Raw genomic sequence first — 7,500 nt, 5'->3', positions numbered from 1 at the left:
GGTTAAACTTAAACACGTGACGGATTTGATTCAGGATGGACCCTTCTGGCTGCCAGGTGAGTGTAACAGTAGCAGGAATATGTGGAATTCTGTAATATAATGTGGAGAAATCCATGGTTAAACCAAAGTTATCCAATAAATTTGAAAACATATACTGTATTTCACTGAGCAAGAAATGATTTTGACTGTAATACTGTTCTGGCACTCAGAATACTATCAGTGCCTTTCCTGTTCCATTAAAACAAAAACAATCATGTGAACATTAACAGAAAACATTGATCCTCCTGTCAAAGAAAGAACCCAGCGTAGGGTAGCCATGTAAACTTGTACGAGAAGGGAAAACAAGCAGAAGGCAAATAATCCAACTGTGCCCCCATCACAGCAATAGAATAAATGAACTTAGAAGAGTATACGGAAGCCGAACTGAATCCACAGGAATGCTCTAAATCCGTAACAGTTCTGGTCCTGCTGCTGCTGTTCAATTGCTGTTACCTGTCTGTACAACCTTCTCAGTCCAACTAACACTGACAGTCAGATCTCTTAGACTGGTCTTGGTTTCGGGTCATAGAAAAATACGGACATGGTAACATTACTGTTAATTGCGCTGTGCAATGGACATGTTTAACTAAACATCCACTAACAGTTGGATGTGTTGTGGGAAATGGGCCAAACCTCAGGACCGTGTGTTGTGTGTTGTGGTGTGTGTGTGTGTGTGTGTGTGTGTGTGGTTGTGGTGTTGTGTGTGTGTGTGGTGGGTTGTGTGTGTGTGTGGTGTGTGTGCTGTGGGTGTGTGTGTGTGTTGTAGTGTGTGGTGGTCAGAGTTCAACCGATCACCAGAAGGTTATACAGCATGAAGAGGCTTAATTACAAATTGAAGAATTCTGGAAGTGAATATGGGGATAACATGTCTTCAGCTTATAATGAAAGACAGGATGAGAGTTTTGTTTCCTCCACCCAGTCTCCCTTTCCACTAACAGTCCTTCTCCACTCTCACATCACTCCAGTCTCTTCTCCTACTCTCCATCCCTCCACTCTCCACTTTCCCACTCCAGTCCTCTTCTCCACTGCTCCACTCCAGTCTCTTTCTCCACTCTTCGTCTCTTTCTCCACTCTCGCACTCCACTCTCCACTGTCCAGTATCTTCTCCACTTCTCACACTTCCAGTATATCTTCTCTCACTCTGTCACTCCAGTCTCTTCTCCACTCTGCACCTCACAGTTCTCCTCTCCAACTTCCACTCTCCACGCAGCTCAAGTAATTCGTCTCCTACTTCCCACTCCACTCTCTCTTCTTCCACTCTCCACTTCCAGTCTCTTCTCCACTCTCCACCCAGTCCTCTCTTCTCCACTCTCCACTCCCTGCTCTCTTCCTCCACTCTGCAACTCCAGTCTCCTTCTCCACTTCCCACTCTCCCCTTCAAGTTCCTCTTCTCACTCTCACAACTCTCCACTCTCCACTCTCCACTTCAGTCTCTTCTCCACTCTCCGCCTCCAGTCTCTTCTCACACCTCCTGCTCAGTCTCTTCTCCACTCTCCACTCTCGACACTCCATCCTCTTCTCCTTCAAGTCTCTACCACTTCTCCACTCCAGTTTCTCTTCTCCCTACTCTCACTCCAGTCCTACTTCTCCACTCTCCACCCCTAGTCTCTTCTCCACTCTCCATCCAGCTCTTCTCCACTCTGCACTCGCAGTCTCTCTCCACTCTCCACTCTCGCACTTCCACAGTCCTACTCCACTCTCCACTCTCCCACTCTCCACTCTCCACTTCATCTCTTCTTCCACTTACTCCGCGCCGTCCCATCTCACTTCGTCGTCCACGTCTTCGCTCAGTCTCTTCCCACTCCCACTTCTCCACTCCAGTCTCAACGTTGCTCCCACTCTCCTACCCATCTCTTCTCCACTCTCCGCTTCAGGTCTCTTTCTCCAATCTCCACTCAGTCTCTTCTCTCTACTCTCCACTCCAGTCATCTTCTCTCACTCTCCAGTCTTAACCGACGAATGCCGACTCTCGACCTACCAGGCCTTCTCCACTCTCCACTCTCCTCCACTACAGTCTCTTCCTCCACACTCCCTCCACTCCAGTCCTTCTCCCCGCACCTCTTTCCACTCCCCAGTCTCTTTCATCCACTACCTCCCCACTCCAGAGTCTGCTCTCCCACTTCTCCACTACAGTCTCTATCTCACTCTCCACTCCATTCTCTTCTCCACCCCACCATCCTCACCCTCCTTCTCGCTCCATCTCTTCTCCACTCTCCACTCTCGTGCTCCAGTGTTCTTCTGCCACTTCGCTCTTTCTCTTTCAGTTGTAGGAATGTGTCATAACAAGCATGTTTCAGGTATTATTTTGTGAACCTAAGCTAAATCAAACTTTGCTCTGCCCTCCTAATATCATAAACACTAAAGCAGTGCCAACACCCTACATTGCAAAACCTGTTTCTGCTGCTAATGTTATTAGCGTGTTTTTGTCTCTATCTGGCCCTGGAATATGAGAGAGATGATGAATAACACCACTGATGTCGTTACAGACTGTGTTGTGGTTATTGTATTAGAGATAGTCGCACCTTCCCTTAATTAACCAGGTTCAATGGACGCTCAACCAGGAACAACCAGGGAACAGGCAATATGGACATACTGTAGCATCAAAGGTCTCTCTGTTTTTCACTGTAGCTGCTCAAAACGGTGAGCTCTCAAACACGCACGCATACTCACACAAACACACACATACACACACAGTGGAGAGAGGGTGATGTTTATTGAAAAGGAGGACAAGTTACCAAGTCTAATTGATGACACTATTGTGTATTTTGGTTGTGTTGTTGTGTGTGTGTGTGTGTGTGTGTGTGTGTGTGTGTGTCTTGTGCTCCGTGCTGCCTAAATGGCATATATTATAGTGTGTTTGTATACCTGCATGCAATGTGCCGTGTGAAACGTATATTGTCCGCCACATCCATGGGTATGAGTCATTAATGAGTCACGGTAGTCATGGTGCGTGCCTTTGGTTGTAAACAGCCAGGGAACCGAGACTCTGCAGGACTCTGTCGTCTTTCTCTCTCTCCTCTCTCTCTCTCTCTCTCTTCTCTCTCTCTCTCTCTCCTCTCTCTTCCTCTCTCCTCTCTCTCTCTCTCTTCGCTTCTCTTATTTCTTTCTCTCCTCCATTCCCCTCCTCTCTCTCCTCTCTCTCTCTCTCTGTCTCTCTTCCTCTCTTCTCTCTCTCTCGTCTCTCTCTCTCTCTCCTCCTGTCCTCGTCTCATCGTCGTCTCTCTCTCTGCTCGTCTCCTCTCTCTCTATCTCTCTCTCGTCCTCCTCTTCGTCCGAAAAACAAGCATTGTTTATGACTTCCTCTAAAGACTTCCTATCATTCCTGCCCCCATGTCTCCCCTGCCCATGCCAACTAACACCAACCCTCCTCCCACAACCTCCCCATGTCTCCCCCTTAAACCTATGCCATTCCCTGCCCCCATGTCTCCCCTGCCCATGCCAACTAGCTCTCTCCTTCCTCCTCTGCCTCCCCCTTTCTCCTCTGCCTCCCTCTGCCTTCCCATAACTCCTATAGCAGTCCGTCTACCCCTGGATGCCAACTACTACCCTTCCCCCTCCCCTGGCACCTTTGCACAATAGCATAGCAGAGGATATCCTCAAAAGACACACCCAATTTCACCCTGCACACTCTCTCTCTCTTTCTCTCTCACAAATTTACAATAAATATTACACTCATAGAAGTTCCAAAAGAATAAAGACATTTCAAATGTCATATTATGTCTATATACAGTGGTTTAATGATGTGCAAATAGTTAAAGTACAAAAGGGAAAATAAATAAAGATTAATATGGGTTGTATTTACAATGGTGTTTGTTCTTCACTGGTTGCCCTTTTCTTGTGGCAACAGGTCACAAATATTTCTGCTCTGATGACACACTGTGGCATTTCACCCGGTAGATATGGGTTTATCAAAATTGGGTTTGTTTTCAAATTCTTTGTGGGTCTGTGTAATCTGAGGGAAACATGTGTCTCTAATATGGTCATACATTTGACAGGAGGTTAGGAAGTGCAGCACAGTTTCCACCTCATTTTGTGGGCAGTGTGCACATAGCCTGTCTTCTCTTGAGAGCCAGGTCTGCCTACGGCGGCCTTTCTCAATAGCAAGGCTATGCTATTGCTATGCTCTCTCTGTAAGAGTTGGCTTTGTTAAGGAAGGTTTGGGAATCGCTTCCTTTTAGGTGGTTGTAGAATTTAACGGCTCTTTTCTGGATTTTGATAATTAGCGGGTATCGGCCTAATTCTGCTCTGCATTCATTATTTGGTGTTTTACGTTGTACACTGAGGATATTTTTGCAGAATTCTGCATGCAGAGTCTTAATTTGGTGTTTGTCCCATTTTGTGAATTCTTGGTTGGTGAGCAGAGCCCAGACCTCACAACCATAAAGGGCAATGGGTTCTTCTATAACTGATTCAAGTATTTTTAGCCAGATCCTAATTGGTATGTCGAATTTTATGTTTCTTTTGATGGCACAGAAGACCCTTTTTGCCTTGTCTCTCAGCTCGTTCACAACTTTGTGAAAGTTACCTGTGGTGCTGATGTTGAAGAGGGTGGGGCTTAAGCTGCATCCCTGTCTCAAACCACAGACCTGTGGAAAGAAATATGTGTGTTTTTTTTGCCAATTTTATCCGCACACTTGTTGTTTGTGTACATGGATTTTATAATGTCGTACAGTGGGAAGAAAAAGTATGTGAACCCTTTAGAATGAACTAGATTTCTGCATAAATTGGTCATAAAATGTGATCTAAGTCACAACAATAGACAAACACAGTCTGCTTATACTAATAACACACAAGCAATCATAATTTTTCATGTCTTTATTGAACACACCGTGTAAACATTCACAGTGCAGGTTGGAAAAAGTATGTGAACCCTTGGATTTAAGAACAGGTTGACTCTCCTTTGGCAGCAAAAACGTCAACCAAACATTTTCTGTAGTTGTGGATCAGACCTGCACAATGGTCAGGAGGAATTTTGGACCATTCCTCTTTAAAAAACTGTTTCAGTTCCATAATATTCTTGGGATGTCTGCTGTGAACCGCTCTCGAGGTCATGCCACAGCATCTCAATCGGGTTGAGGTCAGGACTGACTGGGCCACTCCAGAATGCGTATTTTCTTCTGTTGAAGCTATTCTGTTGTTGATTTACTTCTGTCTTCCTTCCTTTTTTTCTCCATACGTAGTGTTGTGTGTTACTTCCAAACAACTCAACTTTAGTTTCTTCCGTCCACAGAATATTTTGCCAGTAGCGCTGTGGACTTTTGCGAACTTCAAACGTCTTCTGTGGTGTCCTCCCATGAACACCATTCTTGTTTAGTGTTTTACGTATTGTATACTCGTCAACAGAGAGTGCAGCAACAGTGCTGAAATTTCTCAATTTATAGACAATTTGTCTTACCGTGGACTGACTTTTAGAGATAGTTTTGTAACCCTTTTCTATACAAGGCAACAATTCTTAATCATAGGTCTTATGAGATATCTTTTGTTTGAGGCATGGGTCACATCAGGCAATGCTTCTTGTGAATAGCCAACTCAAATTTTGTGACTGTTTTTTTATAGGGCAAGGCAGCTCTAACCAAAATCTCCAATCTCGTCTCATTGATTGGACTCCAGGTTAGTTGACACCTGACTCCAATTAGCKTTTGGAGAAGTCATTAGCCTAGGGGTTCACATACTTTTCAAACCTACACTTTGAATGTTTAAATGATGTATTCAATATAGACAAGAAAAATACAATAATTTGTGTGTTATTAGTTTAAGCACACTGTTTGTCTATTGTTGTGACTTGTTGTGAAGATCAGATCAAATTTTATGACTAATTTATGTACAAATCCAGGTAATCTTTTTATAGTTATTTTTATTTCACCTATATTTACAGTAACTAGGTAGGCCAGTTGAGAACAAGTTCTCATTTACAACTGCGACCTGGCCAAGATAAAGCAAAGCAGTGCGACAAAAACAACAACACAGAGTTACACATAAACAAACGTACAGTCAATAACACAACAGAAAAGTCTATATACAGTGTGTGCAACTGTAGAAGATTAGGGAGGTAAGGCAAATTTTGGGATGGTGAATTTTGGCCCATTCCTCCTGACAGAGCTAGTGTAACTGAGTCAGGTTTGTAGGCCTCTTTGCTCGCACATGTTTTTTCAGTTCTGCACACACATTTTCCACAGGATTGAGGTCAGGGCTTTGTGATGGCCACTCCAATACCTTGACTTTGTTGTCCTTAAGCCATTTTTTCACAACTTTGGAAGTATGCTTGGGGTCATTGTCCATTTGGAAGACCCATTTGCGACCAAGCTTTATCTTCCTGACTGATGTCTTGAGATGTTGCTTCAATATATCCACATAATTTTCCGCCATCTATTTTGTGAAGTGCACCAGTCCCTCCTGTGTAACCGATGTGAAATGGCTAGCTAGTTAGCAGTGGTGCACGCTAATAGCGTTTCAATCGGTGACGTCACTCGCTCTGAGACCTTGAAGTAGTTGTTCCCCTTGCTCTGCAAGGGCCGCGGCTTTTGTGGAGCGATGGGTAACGATGCTTCGAGGGTGATTGTTGTAGTTCTCGGGCGACTCTTTTTCTCGTTGGTGATTATCAATTGGATTGTGGCTGCTTTGCTGCTGGCTTTCTGATCATCACTCTACGCAGACGCGACACCATTGCTGTAAATCCTGGCCCTTCCTTTGGGCGGTTCAACCTCCAAACGAGCTTTTTGCAAAAATGCATATACAACACCCTCGGGACTCAACTGCTTAAAATGCTTGTTTAACTAATGCTGCTGTTGCGGTTGTTTTCCCGGTTTTTCTTCTACCACCCGATGCTGCCTGTCCGGTGCACCTCCGCCGGACAGCAATTCAGTACTGGGCGATTCTTAACTTAGAATACAAGGAGGAAAACTACCTCCAACCCAGTTGAGGTCCCCGGAGTTAGCATTACATATCTAAGGTTTATGGGGTCTGAAACTATTTTCAACACTCACAGATTTATTTTTAAAAGAACTATTAGCTTATTTGGCAAGTTCAGTGTTTTAGGAATCTAGAACTTTGTGGCATGAACAAGTTAATTTTTCCGAATTGTTTAAGCAGATTATTTCACTTATAATCACGTAGTACACGACAATTCCAGGTGCGGTCAGAAGTTTAACATCACTAGGACGTTGCCTTCCAGATTCAGAAATGATGTCATCGGCTTTAGACTCTTCTGATAGGGTATTGAATCATTGGGTCATTGGGAGGTGTATGTGGGAATGTACAAGCAAGTCTATACTTCTCAAATACTCAAGTGTTCTTTGCTGACTCATATGGGAAATCCAAAAAGAAGTTCAGACCAAGACCTCAGAAATAGTATAAAGTAATGTAACGACTGAAAGTGGTTCATTCTTGGCGAGAATAATTTCCAAACGCCTGAAAGGTATCCTAGTTCATCGCGTCGAATCAAGCAATAGTACGGTCAAGATA

Source organism: Salvelinus sp. IW2-2015, unplaced genomic scaffold (genome assembly GCF_002910315.2).
Source record: "Salvelinus sp. IW2-2015 unplaced genomic scaffold, ASM291031v2 Un_scaffold5024, whole genome shotgun sequence".
Classification (NCBI taxonomy): domain Eukaryota; kingdom Metazoa; phylum Chordata; class Actinopteri; order Salmoniformes; family Salmonidae; genus Salvelinus; species Salvelinus sp. IW2-2015.
This window is presented reverse-complemented; position numbering follows the sequence as displayed.